This window comes from Alexandromys fortis, unplaced genomic scaffold, assembly GCF_014885135.2.
Source record: "Alexandromys fortis isolate MF-2015 unplaced genomic scaffold, M_Fortis_MF-2015_v1.1 scaffold_8_9099976_23576923, whole genome shotgun sequence".
Lineage (NCBI taxonomy): Eukaryota > Metazoa > Chordata > Mammalia > Rodentia > Cricetidae > Alexandromys > Alexandromys fortis.
In genome coordinates this window covers 12,635,643-12,654,207 of record NW_026067899.1, presented here as the reverse complement: position 1 = coordinate 12,654,207, position 18,565 = coordinate 12,635,643, and the positions used below count along the sequence as shown (strand labels likewise).

The 18,565-nt window shown below is 39.5% G+C and overlaps 1 protein-coding gene across 1 annotated transcript in view; it reads right to left on the bottom strand.

The window, feature by feature from the left end:
- Positions 1 to 14,959, bottom strand: part of Acvr1c (activin A receptor type 1C) — a 116,468-nt gene extending 101,509 nt beyond the window's left edge. Inside the window, exon 1 of the mRNA XM_050123707.1 lies at positions 14,833 to 14,959. The gene's annotated coding sequence lies outside the window, so the exon portion shown is untranslated. The remainder of the gene's footprint in view (positions 1 to 14,832) is intronic.
- Between the last annotated feature and the right edge of the window lie 3,606 nt (positions 14,960 to 18,565).

Sequence of the window (18,565 nt, the reverse complement as noted above, 5' to 3'; positions counted from 1 at the left end):
ATGGAGGGATAACTCAGTCAATAAGGTACTTTCTTGCAAGCACAAGGAAAGGAGTTCAAACTCATAACCTGCTTAAAAATAAAAAAAAAAAAAACCAGGTGAGGTAATGTGTGATTGCAATTCCACCAATGGGGAGAAAAAGATGGGTAAATTTCCAAAGCTAGTTTCACCTACTTGGCAAGTTCTAGTCATTTATAATAGTCAAACTTATAGCCATGTTAGTTAGGTTTTCTAGATATTCATAGACACATTTCAGTTAGATAGATAATCCTCAACACTTCAAAGACTGATGGAATATGGCATTTAAAATATTTTAAGAACTTAGACTTTTCTTGACAATGAGATACATCTGCTCCTGGCAGCACCAATTACTTCAGAGAGGTTGATGGGCATTGAAGAAACTCCTTATGGAGTTTCTGTCATTGTGGAAAGATTAACCATTGGGGCAAGAAAATGCTCTCGCTTGAACTACTTGACAGTATATTGTATAAACTGGACTTGCAGGACCCACAGGAAAGGAACCAGTGAACTTTGTTAGACTGAAAATGTGGATTGGTCCTTCAGGGTTCCTGCTTCACAGAAGAAACTGCCAGACATTCTGAAAGACACAAAAGAAAGTGACTGACAAACTGCCAATATAGACAAAACAGCCTTTCAAATTTCCTGCTTCAGGGAAAAGTCTGCCAGCTACTATGGGCCTATAGGCTGAAGATGGATGCCCCAATGTTACAGAAGAATGTTGGGTTACTATCCAGTTAGCAAGATGTCTCTGTCAATTCTAGAGTTTTGAAAGTTGTTTGCAAGGTACTTCATGTTTATTTAGATAATATTATATCCTTCTGGATGGACTGAAGACTAGATAGCTATAGTTTTCCATAATTATGATAAAAGATAAATTAAATATGAAACTTTAGGCTCAATAAAGAAGTATTGTAACTGTAAGTTTTGCTTGATAACTGTCTTGCTATGTTGAAGTTAAAACCTTCCTTTTTAATTAGACACAAAAGAGAAAGAGAAAGAGAGAGAGAGAGAGAAGAGAGAGAAGAGAGAGAGAGAGAGAGAGAGAGAGAGAAAGAGAGAGAGAGAGAGAGAGTAGGCTGAGTCAGAGACATGCCATGTAGCTGCCGAAGGAGAAAGATGTCACTACTGGAAACTTTCTGGTAAGCCACAACCTTGTGGTGATACGCAGATTAACAAAAATGGGTTACTTTAAGATATAAGAGCTAGCTAGGAAAATGCCTGAACTATTGGCCAAGCAGTGTTATAATTAATATAGTTTATGTGTGATTATTCCGGTCTGGGTGGCCAGGTATGAAAGAGGAGCCTCCATTTACAGTCCTCACACATTATGCACACTCGTGTACATAAATTTTAACTAATAAATAGATGTCTTTTTGCCACATTAGTCAAGGATTTGGGTTTTATGGGTACTCTTTGTTAATGTAATGAGACTCTATTGAACTTTAGGCAAGAAGATGATAGAATTATATAGACTGTCTACCTTGAAGGATGGCGAATGTCTAGACAGGAATGGAAACTGTGCTGGTAGCTGGGAAAAGTCCGCAGTCCTTGTGGATAAAATAATGTTAATAGGTACCAATTTGAGTGAGGGATATGGGCTGGAAAAGATTGGTTGTCTTGATAGAGATGGAGCAAGGCAAGAGATGGGTTAGTTCAAGGAATTCCCAGAGTTTCTGAAGTCTGCACTGGGTGAACAAAGACATCGTTCACACAGGGCAGCACTGAGAAGAGTCAGGTTGGGTGTGTGTGAGTTCCATGCCAGCCCTTGACTTTGAGATGCTGAGAAGTCAGTATAGCCAGGTGCAAGCCTAGCCTTCCATAATTAGTGTTGGATGGTAGCAAATATTTGAAATTCTCATGCAGGTTTGGATGAGCAAAACAAAGCTAAAATCAAGGGTATTATTTGTGAAGGAAAATTCCTGAAAAGAAGCTATGTCCACAATAGCTGATTGATTAGAATTCCAATGATACGGAGCAGTTGGAATGTTGCAAGTCCAGAGCCTAATTTATCTTAGGGCATCTATTTTTAGTCCCATAAAGACCCTTTTTTTGTGCACCTTTATGTTGGACGTAACATTCTATAACCACCAGGAAAAGCTAAACTAAACATCCTGATAAATATTTTGGAAAGTACTGACTATTCTCCACTACTCAAAGGGCTGAGAATACTATCAGGAAACTGAGATTTCCCCACTTTGCTGAAAATCCTACTTACTATATTTGAAGAGTGCCTTGATTTATGACTTTTTTTCTTTTACTATAAAAGCTTTGTAAAACTTTTTCCATACTGGGACGTGGAATTTGGGGTAACCTAGACCAGCTTATTCAAATTAAATATCCACCTGCCTCTGCTTCCCAAGTGCTAGGATTAAAGGTATATACTACCACTGCCCCACTGAAATTCTGACTTTTAAGTAAAAGGAAACATCACTATATTTTTTTATCTACACAGAAAAATATTTTCTTTTGTCCAAAAGTAATAGGTTACTTGAAATCTTGTTTAGAAGACTTTGACAATGACTAAAAAAAATTCCTAAAGTAAATACTATCATAGATTTTTGTTGTCTTTCTAGTACTCTTCCTTAACTGAAGATTTAAATGTAATGCTAAGAACAATCTAATAACAGCAAGTCTCCGATGTAGGAGAAGTAGAAGGAAATGGTCACTGTGACCCAGGATTTGGCTCTGCAACGGCAGAACTTAATCCAGAGCTAAGGCATGAAATAGAAGACTGATTAGTGTCAGTCTGGCTCAGATGGGAGTTACTAAAATGGGAATCTGAAAAAGACAAAAAAAAGAAGAAGAAGAAGAAGAAGAAGAAGAAGAAGAAGTCACACAAACACTACAGAAATAAATGTTTATGGTTCACAAATCCTTTTGTGCCCAGGTTGGAACAGAAGATCTTGAATGTCTACAAGGAAGATAATGTAATGGGATACCTCTGTCAGCATTTGTTTTCTGACTCTTCTTATTGGCTAACTCCAGGACTGTGAAGTAAGCGATCTAGTTTCACTAAACCACAATCTTTATATCTTTGAAAATGACCAGTAACATTGTTTACCTCTTCGGGTAGAGATGATAACTAAATATTATAATTCAAATGAAGAGCATGTCTGTAACCTAGTAAGGACTTAATCAGTAGTAGTAGCCAATGGTTATTAGCTTAATTAATTCATAATTAATTGAAAGCATTCCTGCTACCAGGAAAATTGGGATTCCCTTTTGGATTCTCAATCTTGTTAACAAAAGAATTCGAAAACAGACTCAGAGAAAAGCTCAAAGACAATTTAATTAGAGTTTGAGAGAAAAACAACAGGACGGGCAAGCTGTAAATGTTGGCAGCTCCAAGCAGGAGGTTGATGGAGAGAGGAAGAGAGAAAGGCATGCCTTCTTTAGTCAGGGTCCAAGAAAGCTGGCACGCTCATTAGTGGAAGTTGGCTAATAGCTGCAAAGCAGAAGGGGGAAGTGAGAGTCCAGAGTTATCAGGGAAAGCATGCTTAGCTTAGGTTTTTGGCCAATCTCTGAAGAAGAGACAGGAAAAGGAAAAGAAAAGTTACACTGTTTGTGTTAGAACTCAGAGGAGTGGACAAGCTTGGCAGCCCATGTATCTGTAAGCAGCTACGGGGTTTCCAAAAATATAAGTACATTATCTCATTGAGGGGATAATTATTCCTCCCATTTTCTTAGCACATGCTCAGGTGAATCAGCTTTCCTATGGAGTCTTCTTGACAGGTGATTGACAGGCCCAGCTGGATTATCTCTTAAGGGAAGGGACACTAATAGTAGATAATATTATCATTCCTCCACCCAGTCCTAGAAACTAAGATTTCATTATTTTGACCAGGAGGTAGTAGCTTTCCCTTAGCCGGCCTCAACAAAAGGAAAATATCTCTACTTTTTCATATGTATTTTCAATCCTTAGGAAGGACAACTGTGATGTTTCTCTTATAGTACCACCAAGGAACAAAAAGTGAATCATGAAGGAGGGACCCATCCTCGGTGGCCTCAGAGTCCACTAATTCCCACAAGACTCCTCCTTCAAGAGCTAAGACCATAAGATAATTTAGGAGTGGACTATAATCAGGGCATAATAGGGTTTAGGGTCAGCATTCTTACTGATGCTCAGGCTTTGGAAAACAATCAAGGACACTGAGAGAGATGAATCTGGATCGTAGGAGGACCATTTTGGGGGTATAGATCAATCATAAACGAGGGGACAGTTTAAGACAGAAGTGAGTACACAAGGCCCAATGATTAGCATCACTCCCAAGATTATGGTAAGCATAACCCATTTCCACCATGAAAATGTAGAGCTGCTGTTGCAAAGCTGTTCCCAAAAGAGGATGGATGTGTCTTATCCGGAGTTTGGATCACACCTTCACTTATAGGTTCCAGGCTGAGTAAAGAAAGAAAGACAGCAAGAAACCAGACCAGAAACTAGAGTCCTCAGATAACTCTTGTATTTCTGACCTGTCTAGGATAAGATTAAGGACATTTCTGACTACTGGCCAAGGACAAAAATGGAATTGCTGCTTTCAAGATCCCTGTCCTCAATTGCCTGAGCGGTTTTTAATCTGTTCTCATCATCTGTACTATCCTGTTTGTTTCCCTATACTGCCATGTAAAAGTGAATCCACAAAACACTGTGCTTATATACAAACGATGATCATTTCCATGATCTTTTAAAAAGGTATGGATCACCAGATGGAGACAAATGAAAGTCAGGGCTGCACAGACTAACTCACAGGCAGCAATCACCACTCTTTGATTTTGACAGAACTTTCACGGGCTTAGCACTGAACATTTATTTTGTGTGTTGCTCCTGTAAGAAACAATTATGGCCTCAAAAAAATGGTTAAATGTCACTGAGCTTTTATTGGCCTGATGCTTTATCTGGACCTGCATTCCAGACATTAATACTCCTGACTCACACTGGAGGCCATTGGGTCACTGGGTCATTGGCTGAATCAGAGGCATGCTGCCATTAGAAATGACGGAAAATCTCACCAGTGTGCCTGTTTACCCTGCTCCATCCATATTTCTTCTCTAGTTTCTGAGTTGGTTTACTCAGTCATTTGCTATCTTTCTTTTGTCTTTCAGTTATAGTTCACATTGTCCTTGAAAAGCTGGAATCAGCAGCAAGTGTTGAGTTGGAGTTGGAGTAGAATAGGTCTGAGCTTACCTCCTCATTTCACCCCTCACTAACAGGGTGGGCTAGTAACAGGTCATGGGGGGCTCGAGCTAGACTCTAGGAGGAAGAGCCCACCTCATAGAGCTGTGGGGAGGTGGATAAGGACATGTTCTAAGAGCAACCAGTAGAGGGGAGGGTATAGGCAAACAGCTGGCACCAACAGACACTAAAAGTGAAAGCTGCAAATTATGATATCATTTGTGAGCCAAACAAACGAGTCAATCTTTGGGTTTTTACTCTCTCCGGATTATATATTTTATTCTCTTCAAATGATGGGGTTTCGCTCTTGCTTCAGAGGCACTAGAAAAACAGCATGGTGTTCATGCTTCTGTGTTCTTTCTTTTCCCTCTGCAGAACTATCAGATCGCTTGAAAGAATCCCTTTCCACAGAACCATGAACTTCTGGTATTGGCTGGAAAATCTTAAAGCTTTAGGAGATGGCAACCTCCAAAAGCCTTAAAACATTCAGGCTCATAGGGAAGATGAGGCAGGGGAATTCAAGAGCTTTGTTTTGCTAAGGTGTTCGAGTCCTGTGTGACTCAAACAAACCTGTCTCCATCTCATACCATTGCTGTTTCCCCTTTGTTTTGGCGTCAGAATTCCTGTTTTTAACAAGCAGCATAAATATTATTGCCATGAACTTCTTAGTCCAAGTAATCATTTCCTATTTGAAAAGGATTCTCACCGCAGATAAATCAGCCTCTTAGGCATGCCTACAATGAAGTTAAATATTCATAGTGCAGGCTGTATGCAGGGACAAACTCTGGTGCAGTTACGTACAGTTTCCATTGCTTTTACTCTGCTCTTGTGGGAACAGTTACTCTCCTCAGGGGACAGGTGACATAAACTAAGACTTTGAGGGTTAAAGCAGTTCTCTTAGGCTCAATGAGTAGGGAATTTTGATTTTTAACTCCTGTTCATCTTTCCCTAACCCTTTGTTTCTCTCACCAGTTGGGAGAGATCTAATGAATCTCATCTGAAACATTCAAGGGCCCTTATAACACCGCAGTTTTGAGCCCCTGCTGCTCACGTCGAGTACATCTCAGTGGTGCCTGGGAGACTGGAAAGGACTCTGTTAATGGTGTCTATCGTTAGTTATTAGTTATGCTGTGCTTTAGTTCTTCCAATAGGGCCAAGAATGGTAGAGTGGAGGTTATTAATATTCAAAACACCGTGCAGCTATGCAAATGGGCCTCTCTGGGAAGTATTCCACAACTTTGTTCAGATTCTCAATGAGGCCCTTAAACCCAGAAGGTTAAAAAATCACTGGATAGAAGCAAACAAAAGTCAGTCATATTTTGTAAAAACTCAAGGCTGCTTCCTACATCTGACTACTTCTCTCTCGCCGTTTAAGAGCTTCGCTGTGCTTGGAGCAGGCATGTTGGTTTTGCGTGTTGTAAATCTAAGCTCTATAGGTTGTAAAATGCCTCTGAGCTTTTTACAAACGCCATGGGGCATTCCGCTCTTCACAGTGACGCTATTCATCTTTCCCAAAGCCTCTTAGAATTTCTAAAGCCCCGTGATTCAGATTCAGGGTCAGTTTGAGAAAAGCTAGAACTCACTGGATATGTTGGCATAATAAGTAAAATGTTTTTATCAGCGATTGTCCATTACTGCATTGGAATAACGAAAGTTTTCCAAAACATGTTTCATTTGTGCACAGATAATAGTGTTTGCAGCAAATATATCTTATCTCTGCAACTAAACTAAAGTCATCATTTGGGCACACTTTCTAGCCTCTGAGTAGCTAGTGAACATGAATCTCAGATCCTCAGAACCTTCTCCATACCAGGAGATGGTTCTGACTAGCCCAGCACTAGGATGAACTCTTTGCACTGTTGTCTAGGTAAGAACTAAGGACACTATTCACTATCCCCTGCCACTCATCACCCGCTGTTGTCTGATCTGTTTGCAACTTGTCCAGCCCAGGGAATGAATCGCCATTGGCTTGGTTCCTTTGCCAATGACTGGTCTAGTGAGGGAATTTAAGACACCCTTTTGACTGGTGATAAAAAAGGAAGAGGGTAACAGGGTCTTCAGAAAGAATCTTCTTCCCAACATGAGAGCAGAGCTCATGGAGAAAAGTGCCCTTCTCTACTGCGTCTTGTCCTCTTGTGAAAGGGGTGTTTGAACACAGCAGGTAGTCTTGTGCTATGAAGACAAACAATGTTACTCAGGGACTGAGGTAGAACAAAAAGAAGAGAAAAACCTTGGTTCCTGGAGACTGCTCACTTGAAGTTTACTGATGCTAGGAATACATGGTCGTGTAGTTTTAATCACCTGCTTTCAGCATAGACCATCTAAACTGATTAAAATAATCATAAGCTATTTTCAAGTGTACACAGAGATATCTTGATTCTCCTCAAAATTATGACTAATAAGAGAGGCAAAAGATAGTATTCAGATCATTCATGGATGGTTCAGGAGAAACGGGACGTCTTAAAAATAGAACCGCTACCCAGGAGAGCTGGGCTATGCTTATCAGACTTAATTAGACTGATGTCTAGTAAATAAAGGTTGACGGTCATCAATTTTGAAACTTTTTTTGGAAATCCAAGTTCTGGAACCTGGAAGTAATAGCTCTGTGTCTTTACTCAGAATCAGTAGCTTGGTCTCTCCCTCTCTCCCTCCTTCCCTCCCTCCCTTCTTCCCTTCCTCCCTCCCTCCCTCCTTCCCTCCCTCCCTCCCTCCCTTTCTTTCTTCTCACTCTCCCCCTCCTCTCTTTTTTTTTCCTTTCATGCTCCACCCAACGCTGCCATCTCTCCTTCTCTTTCCCAATACACAAACTTAGGGAAGAAGATAGGGCCATATCATAATGAAGAGGTTTAAAATATTTTTAAAGCAAAAATCCTACTCTATGAGTCCTGGTGAGAAAAAGAATTGCACAGGTACCGTCTATCCCCACTGGCCTGTGCCCAAGGTCTACATCATTAAAAGATCACTGGCCTTTCCCCACAGACCTGGGCACAGGCTGTCAGTTCTCCTCAGCCAGTGTTCCAGACAACCGCCATTAATGGATTAGAATTTGCATTTAAGATAGATCCCATCTGCCATTCCAATTATAGCTGATTGGCAGCTAGCCAGGAGCGCTTGTTGAACTAACTATATGCAGTCAATGGGGGAACTTGTAAAAACTATAGCTTCCAATGCATGTGAGTAGGACCTGCTAGCCTGCATTATTGAGAACTTCTGCAGAGTCCTTACACAGCGGAGGTTGGGGAATCTGACACACACACCCCGAAAATGTCATAAATGTAGTGTAGCAAAGTGGTACATATTCAAATACTAAACTTGCTTGTTAACTTTTGTAAGGTTGATTTTATATATATATGTATGTATGTATGTATGTATGTATGTATGTATGTATATGTAATAGAATTTTGTATTACTTTTATTTTATATTTGTATTTCCAGATATTTGGAAGCTAACAGTGAAAGCCAATAAAATCGGGACCTCTTGCTTCTCTTTACAAATTATAGGATTTACAATCCTTGGTCTCCGTTTCAACATGGAAGAAAACCAACTGTATTTGCCTTCTTCGGGTGGTGAGTGGTTAGCCTGGTGTGTGTCCCCACCTTCCTCGCTTGGAGCTGTCTCTGCGGCAGCTCGCTGATACCAGCCTTTGCATGCTTGATGTTGCTATGCGTATACAGATCTCTGTCAAAAGCAGAAAACAAATTACGGCCCCAAAAGGCCACTCTCGGAGGCAGAAAATTCAATGATATTAGGGCATCAATCTATTTCTCGTGAAATTTCAAGAGGGAAGATTAATGATGTCCTTGTGCTACAGCCTTGCCAAACAACTGTAAGTCAGTTTCACAATTAATGATCGCAGGAGGCTTCATTCGGCCACGGTTTTTCTTATATGTTAAAGAGCAAAAGTTCAGGAGGAGCGCAGGGGAGAAAGGCCGTCTATCCCAGAACGTGACAGTACTTGCTGCAGCGCAGAATGCAGTGATGGAGCAAGGTGCAGTTTGTCAGCAAAATCACCTCATTATCCCCCAGTTCCCACTCTAATGAGGATTTAGGCTTTGCCTTCAAACATGCGCCGCTGCAGGCCGGTCCTGTGGGTTGCGGTTGTGAAGAACTCGACACTACACTCTGAATAACTGTGATCTCAACATTGACTCTCCAATTGTATTCCATAAAAGGGAATTATCCTGGCCAAGATTTTAGAAGTGATACTTCCATTACCCTTCACAGCAAGTAGGACTGGGTACTAATGGCCGTGTTATTGCGGGCTCTTTTTAAAGTTTTTGTTACAGAAGTGCACAAGAGTACATTCTAGTTATAAACATTTTGAACAACAAAGAGGTTCAGGGAATAAAAGGAAACAAACCTCCAGAGTGTCTTTACCATCCGCTGCCATTCCCCTTCCCTGTAAGACCACACTCAGGTGCGCATTTTTCTAGACCTTTTGCTACACGGTTATACACGCATGCGCGCTTTCGTCCGGAGGCTTCCTCTTCACTTACGGAGGCTGCTTTCTCATATACCAGTGTCCCTGTCAGAATTAAGCGTGTGATTTTTTTAAACCATCACATAACACTCCTTATCAAGCAGTGGTGTGCCTGTGGAGAGCCAGATTATTTTCATTGTCATAGTTAATTTCCTTATCTTATAGCTTAGCGCACACATTAGTATGTAGCAGAAACATCTCTATGCGGCGTTTCCTTACCCAAAGTGTATGTAGAGTCTAAACTTTTAGGTACTCTCACACTGACTGAATTCTACCTACAAAGTGTGATCTTGGCTATTGTAAGTATTTTTAATGTTTTAACTTGCATTTGAAGCTTTCTCATAGTTTGCTCGCTATGCACTATCTTTTCCTCTTAATTTTTATACACTCCTTAGCAAGTGTACAGTCATTAAATTAATTTTTTTATATGAGCAGGTGATTAGTTTTTTCACTCTGCTTTGTGATGTATCTGGGACAGAAACTCTAAATTGTGAAATATCTATTGGTATTTTCCCTTATTATCTGAAAATATTATGAATTACCAAGAAGGTTTTCCTTCTTTTTCTTAATTTATATTTCAGCTATCCACCAGACATGCAGGTCCAGGTTTAAACCCCAGAACTAGATAAACAGAAATTTTCATGTTCCCCAAATAGCTTTATGATTATTGCATAAACAGGGTAAAGGAACTCCATTGGGGGAAATCAGCCCTAACCCTATTTTATTTTATGCAGCAGTAAAGTCCCTAGATTTGGAAGTGTAGCCTACCTTAAAAGCTGATACTTCATAAACTTCTCTGGGACCCTCACCAGAGCAGCAGAAGGAGCCATCTCCATAAACTCTATCAATTAGATGACAAAAGTAATAACATTGAAAATGGTAACAATAATGATAAACCCCAACATGGCCCAGTCCTTCCTGTGCCAGGCCCCTGAACATGTGTCTCCTCATTGAATTCTTATATCCAGCCTATAAGAAGGCTCTACCACAGCTATGGCCATTAGAACCCACCAATACTTTCTGGGGGTATTGCAGTTGGTAAATAGCAGAGCCTGGACCTAAATAGCATGTCTGCCTGACCCCAGAAGCTACAATTATAATCAAGACATGACTTAACTCAATTGGGTCATGAAATAATTCTGGGAACATGCAAAAAGGAACTGAGGAGGACTAATGGAGTGGCCAGTATTTTCAAATCTCTCGAGTAGCTTTGAACATTGATACAAAAAGGAAATAATTTTCAGATGTATACAATCCAAATATGAAAAATAAGGCACAGAAATAGTGGTAAGATACAGTAGTTTTTAAAAGCAATGTAGAAGAGAAAATAAAGTTTGTGCAATGACCACCCAAAATTCATGATAAACTCTGCTACAAAAAAAAAAAAATGAGCTCACTGCAAAATGGCCCAAAATCCAAATAATAAATGGCAAGCAATGTCAGGGAGTAGATTTGTAATCGATACAACTAATGAACAATCAAAAGCTTTAAATGTGAATGATTCACTCTACTCAGAAAGAAAAACCCAAGAATCAAATTGGGAGAAATGGAAGATGCCTATTAATAGGAACAATAATATAAATAATTTTTAAACATATGAATCATTGTTCAGCGTCACTGAAAATCTTAAAATAGAGAAAACAAGATCATAATGAATTGTTATTTTCATCTACCTGCTCAATCTTAATGAGAGAGAGCAAGCACTGAGTATATCACAGCAATGGAAGGAAAGTACCCTTTCACAAACTGCTAATAGAATATAGTGTTTACAAGCACCATATACAAAAGCTCTGAAATTTGAAGTTTTTACGGAATAAAATCACACACATTTTTTTAAATCTAGAAATTCCAAAGTTAAAAACAATGCTTCACAATAGCTAAGATATGCAATCGGCTTACCTGTCCATCAACCCGGGAGTGGATAATGAAAATGTGGTGCATGGCCACAGTGGAATTCGAGTCTGCTGGAATGAGACCTAAAAACTGCATGACAATAGATGGAGCTGGAAAGCACTGCAGTAAGCAAAGTAACCCTGGTGCAGAAAGACAAACACAGATTGCTCCCCCTCACCTGGAGCCTTGCTTTGATTTTTCTTTTGTTTTGTTTTAGCTATGTAGCTGGGTAAGAACAAAGATAGTTAACAGAATCTGAAGCAGAAGCAACCCAGAAATTATCAGAAAGAAGAAGAAGAAGAAGAAGAAGAAGAAGAAGAAGAGGAGGAGGAGGAGAATTGGAATTAAAATCGGGACAGAAAATTAGAGCTAAGAAATAATAAACCATTAGTACAGAAGAATTCGAATAGGGAACAAGTTAAGAGAGAACAATAAAGAGACATGGATAGAAAGAATGTGTTGCAGGTGTACTTTTTCCTTTTAGTTCCCTTTTGCTTATTGTGGCATCTTTCTTTTGAACCCTGTGAGAAATCATTAGAGGCAGGACCATTAAAGTTTTTGATGGCACAAGTTTGCACTCCCTCCAAAGGTGGAGGAATGTGCCCCTTACTCCACATCCTCTCCAACATAAGCTGTCATCAATGTTTTTGATATTATCCATTCCGGTAGGTGTAAGATGATCTATCAGAGTCATTTTGACTTGCAATTCCCTGATGACTAAAGATGTTGAACAATTCTTTAAGTGTATTTCGGCCATTTGGTATTCTTCTGTTGAGAATTCTCTGTTTAGATCAGTATTCCATTTTTAAGTGAATTATTTGGTATTTTGATGTCTAGTTTATTTGGGTTCTTTATGTGTTTTGAATACCTGGCCTCTGTTGGATGTAGGATTGGTGTAGATCTTTTCCCATTCTGTAGGCTGTCATTTTTTTCTTATTGACAGTGTCCTTAGCTTTACAGAAACTTTTCAGTTTCAGGGGATTCCATTTATTAATTGTAGATCTCAGTGTCTTTGCTACTGGTGTTATATTTAGAAAGTAGTATCCTATGCCAATGTATTCAAGGCTATTCCCCATTTTTTCTTTTATCAGGTTCAGTGTAACTGGATTTATGCTCAAGTCTTTGATCCACTTGAACTCTAGTTTTGTACAGAGTGGTAGATATGGATCTTTCTGCATTCTTCTACATCTCAACCTCCAGTCAGCATCATTTCTTGAAAGTAATCTCTTCTTTTACATTATATAATTTTGGTTCTTTGTCAAAAATCAGGTATTCATAGGTGTGTGAATTTACATCAGGGTCTTCAGTTTGCATCCATTGATTCACATGTCTGTTTTTAATGCCAATACCAAGCTGTTTTTATTACTATAGCTCCATAGTAGAGTTTGAAGTCAGGGATAATGGTACCTCCAGAAGTTCCTTTATTGTACAGGATTGTTCTAGCTATCATGGGCTTTTTATTTTTCCATATGAAGTTGAGTATTGCTCTTTTGAAGTCTGTGAAGAATTGTATTGAGATTTTTTATGGGAATTGTATTGAATCTGTATATTACTTTTTTTAAAATATTGCCATTGTTACTATGTTAATCCTACCTATTCATGATCTTTCCATTTTCTGATATCATTAGCTTTAGGAGTCATGACGCACATTTTCCTATGAAATAGACAACTTCAACGTAAATCAGCAAAGAAATTAGTTAAGGGACACCTGGGATAATTAATGGCTACTAAATATTGTTTAGTCTTTCTCTATGGATATACACATGTAAGATTAAGAAAACTGGCTACTATGTAGTATACATAATCTGATCTCAATGCTTCAAAAATAAAAGACACATGTGTGTATATGAATACACAGGTTAGTAGATTGGTGAATAAGGTGCTGGAAGGTATTATGGATGAGACATAAAGGGTGAAGCATGGAATTACTCTTTTTAAATTCTCTTCTATGCTGATTAAATTTTACAAGATTATATGCCACGCTCATGATTAAAGATATACAGTGTTCATATTTTAAGTCACTGAGACCATAACTGAGAATTCAGGATCTTCAGGTCACATAATATTGTTTTGCTATTTTTGTCTCAGCTTCCCAGAGATGCATGCTTTCTACTTAAATAATATAGCCAAATATTCCAAAACACACACAAAATAGCAGAAATATTTACTTGTCTACCATATGTTCAAATAAATATGTTGAAATTAATTACAATCAATGTCTAGACCTCCACTGAGAAGAAACCTTAAAATAAAAGGTCAGAGCCTTAAAATAAAAGGCACTTGATTGACTCTAAAACCGGCACAGATTTCAACTTTAAAAAAAATGAATTATAACTTGGGACTTTTTTCTATGCATTTATTCTTTTGAAGCCATGTGTCAGGCCAGTTTGCAGCTGGTCTAGTGAACTACAGGAAAATAAGCGTGTGTAGCTCATGAATCATAAACAGTTACTCTAAATAGTTATTAACGAAACTTCTTAAGACATCTGCCTTAACCCAAGGGAATGTTTTACCCATAAGTTTGAATCTTGCTCAAAAGCAAAAGGTAGATTGATGCCCCGCTTACATGCAAAACTGCCTCATAATGAATTCCTTTGGGCACTTCATAATCTAAATTCCTCACCACAGAGAAAGAGTAAAATTAATTCATTCTAACTAAATGCTGTTTGGTAATTAAGAGAGCTTATAGGAAGGACCACGTTCTCCAGTTTCACAACTGAATTATCATTGGGAAGTCTGAAAAGTTAGAATACTTCACTTCCTTCTTTACTGGAATGTTAACTATTATGCGCCCATTAAATACGTGCATCCATGTGTTCTCAAATGTACACAAATAAAAGTTGTATTTAGCAGATGTTCACTAACAAAGCATGTCAGATATCCAAGAAGAGCCACTTACTTATCATATATATGTCTAAGAAACTAGTCAAGAATGACAATAGAATCCCCCAAGGGGGAATGAACACAAATCAAATCTTTTGCAAAGTTAATGAAGTACTGTCCAACATTGGTGTTAAATAGTATGAGCCCATACTGTTTGCAATGTAGCTCAGCAAGACTCGTTTCAAAATGATAGGATAATAGGCATAAGAATAACCTAAGGACTTATAAGATGGTGGCAACTTCCACATGCCACCCATAATGTCTCAGCCGACAGAGTAGCATGATTTACAATAAATATAAAATATTACAATTTTTACATTTGACTTTCAATCAAGAAATGTGTCTCTGTCTTTTAACAATATTTTATTAAGAGTGAAAACTTACCATTCCTATGTTTCTTTTCCTTTGGAGGTAGACATTCTGGAGAAGACTGTGTTGCTGAGAAAGGAAGGAATAATCTATTAGAAAGATGTCTGGACAGGACTTCACAAAATGTGAACTCCTACCAAAGCTCTTTCAGGAACTGGTTGAGTATCAAGCAAAAACCAGTTCCTTCCTTTTTCAAAATGACAGCTTCCCTGAGATTTCACCAGACCTAAGACAATACTCCCCAGGAGTATTTAAGAAAAGTGACTTAAACACTACATACCGCTTTCCTAAGTGATTCAAAGAAAAGCAAACTGGCATCTCACCTCTAGATTTAAAACACAATGGAGTACTACTCGGTGATAAAAAATAATGCTGAGAAGCTTCTGCAAAGCAAAGGACACTGTCACTAAGACAAAAAGGCAACCCACTGACTGGGAGAAGATCTTCACCACCCCCACAACAGACAAAGGTCTGATCTCCAAAATATATAAAGAACTCAAGAAACTAGACGTTAAAATGCTAATTAACCCTATTAAAAAATGGGGCACTGACCTGAACAGAGAATTCTCAACAGAAGAAATTCAAATGGCTAAAAGACACTTAAGGTTATGCTCAACCTCCTTAGCTATCAGGGAAATGCAAATCAAAACAACTTTGAGATATCATCTTACACCTGTCAGAATGGCTAAAATCAAAAACACCAATGATAGCCTTTGCTGGAGAGGTTGTGGAGAAAGGGGTACTCTCATCCATTGCTGGTGGGAATGCAAACTTGTGCAACCACTTTGGAAAGCAGTGTGGTGGTTTCTCAGGAAATTCGGGATCAACCTACCCCTGGACCCAGCAATGCCACTCTTGGGAATATACCCAAGAGATGCCCGATCATATGACATGGGCATTTGTTCAACTATGTTCATAGCAGCATTATTTGTAATAGCCAGAACCTGGAAACAACCTAGATGTCCTTCAATGGAAGAATGGATGAAGAAAGTGTGGAATTTATACACATTAGAATACTACTCAGCGGTAAAAAACAATGACTTCTCGAATTTTGCATGCAAATGGATGGAAATAGAAAACACTATCCTGAGTGAGGTAACCCAGACCCAAAAAGATGAACATGGGATGTACTCACTCATAATTGGTTTCTAGAGATAAATAAAGGTCAGTGAGTCTATAATTTGATCTCCTAAAGAAGCTAAATAATAAGGTGATCCCAAAGAAAAACATATAGCTATCCTACTGATTATGGGAAGTAGACAAGATTGCCGGGCAAAAAAAAAATGACATCTTGAAATTTACAAGCAAATGGATGGATCTGGAGAAAACATATTTAGTGACGTAAACCAGACCCAGAAAGACAAATATAACAAGTGGCTTTTAGACATAAAACAAAGAAAAAAACAGCCTACTTACAGTCCACAACTCCAGAGAACCTAGACAACAAAGAAGACCCTACGAGAGGCTTACATGGATCTACACAGTAAGGAGAAAAAGACAAAATCTCTTAAGGAAATTGGGAGTATGGGGGCGGGGGATCATGGAAGAGGGGAGAAGGAGAGAAGGGGAGAAGGAAGGAAGAGAAGGAAGCAAAGAAAAAAATGTATAGCTCAATAAAAACAATTTTAAAAATCCACTTTTTGTTTTGTTTTTGTTTTTGGAGACAGGGTTTCCCTGTGGCCTTGGAGCCTATCCTGGAACTAGCTCTTGTAGATCAGGCTGGACTCAAACACAGAGATCCACTTGTCCTGTATCCCAATTGCTGGGGTTAAAGGTGTGTGCCACCACCACCTTGCTCACTTTTTAAAACAATGAACATATTATAACTATTTTCAATGTTCAAGTGTCAAAACGAAGTCCTTTCGGTACCCCTAACCTCCGCCCCTTCCTGCTGAAGAACAGAGCTTCAATCAGGTGCTGTCCCACAAATCCTCTCTGAAGAACCCCTTCGTCACATCTTTCTGTAATAAAAGGCCTTTCTCTTTTCTGTGAACTGCCCAACATCTGTCAGCTGGAAGCAGCTCTGCAAGGTAAGATCAGCCTCAAGTGGCCAGCAGCTCCATCCCTGGGATCAGTGTGGATACAGGTTTCCTTCCAGCTCACAGGGCCTGCCTTCCTGTGAGTGTAGCTGCTTCCAAACATTCCCAGCCAATAGACTCAAGGAAGAAGGGGCTGAACAATAGAGAGACTTTCACTCAGGGCTTGCTACCTCCAGTCCACATTTCATGAAATAGAGAACACAATATTAAAAGCCGTTCTCCCGATGATAGGAACTCTATAGTTGGTAGCTAATGGGACTCACCCATTATCAGTGCACTATAGATGGTCAGAGCTCAAACTAATGGGCGTGAAAGGGAAGGGAACAAAGGGTGAGGAACATGGCTGCATTCAGTAAAAAAGGAATAGAGATTTTGAGAAAAGACTATTAAGCTCAATCACGCTCTTCAAGAACAAATCAAGTCAAGCACTTTTAAAAAAAAATTCATTTTGCCTCTAAATGTTTCCTATCCTGCTTCCCAGTTCAGATGCTTTTCTACTAATATGGCGTTATGGGAAGCCGAATCTCTTGCTTTGAACAGTGCCCAAAGAGGAATCAGGTCCCTTTTCAAATGCATTGCAAGTTGGAACAGATATCCAGCAGCATTAGAATGCCGTGTGAGCTAGGAGTCCGTTGGCTCAGACACGGGGCTGAGGTGGTTTCTTCAACACAAGCCCTGGTCGTTCTATTCGGTCACATTTTCAGTCTTCAGAGGCTCATTTTTCCTTACTGGGTGGATGTTATTTTTCAGATTGTGAAATTCTTGAATTAGTGGGTTGTTGGAGTTAATGAGTACATTTGTCATCGCCCATCTGGTTATTTAGTCACCTCCGTAGGTCTATTATGTCTGTCAAGAAGTGTAAACATGTGAAGCGCACGCGCTCTGCCTGAGCGAGCTTCATGGAGGGCCTCCTTGGCACCGGCCGCATAATGAGTACACTCTTAAGGCCAAGAGAAAGCATTGGATGGGGGGGGTTGGGGGAATAAAACAATTCAAATTCATAACAAAAGCAAAATCTGTTTCTTCCTCTTTGGCAGAGTCCCACGAGAACAGAAACAGTGACTCATTTACCTCTGTATCCTCAACATTGATTGCAGTGTGTGGTTTATTACGTATTCATTATCTTAATGGCTGCCTGGTGACAATGGATAGATAAATGAGATCTTGGTGGCTCACTCATAAAACAATGCAGCGGGGCACAGAGACGAGACAGAGCCCGAGCCTGTCGCTTGTCAAGTTTCCTCATCTGTGTGTGCAGTACAATTACACCAACCCTGTAGGTGATAAGCAGAAACAGAAACAATTGGCAACGTAGCCCACGCCCCCTGAAGGTGTGCTGGAACTCTTGCTGGCCAAGAACCCCTCATGCTTTAGACTGAGCAAGCTGGCAAGCTGAGAGCATGCCTTTCTCTATTCAAGGAGCTTGTTTAGATCAGCACAGCCAATGTGGGTCTCTGTCTCTGTCTCTTGTCTCCTTTCATTGCCTGATGAAGGTTAATATTCAGGAGGATGCCTATATGTTTTTCTTTGGGTTCTCCTTCTTATTTAGCTTCTCTAAGAACCTGAATTATAGGCTCAATGTCCTTTATTTATGGCTAGAAACCAAATATGAGTGAGTACATCCCATGTTCCTCTTTTCGGGTCTGGCTTACCTCACTCAGGATGGTGTTTTCTATTTCCATCCATTTGCCTGCAAACTTCAAAAAGTC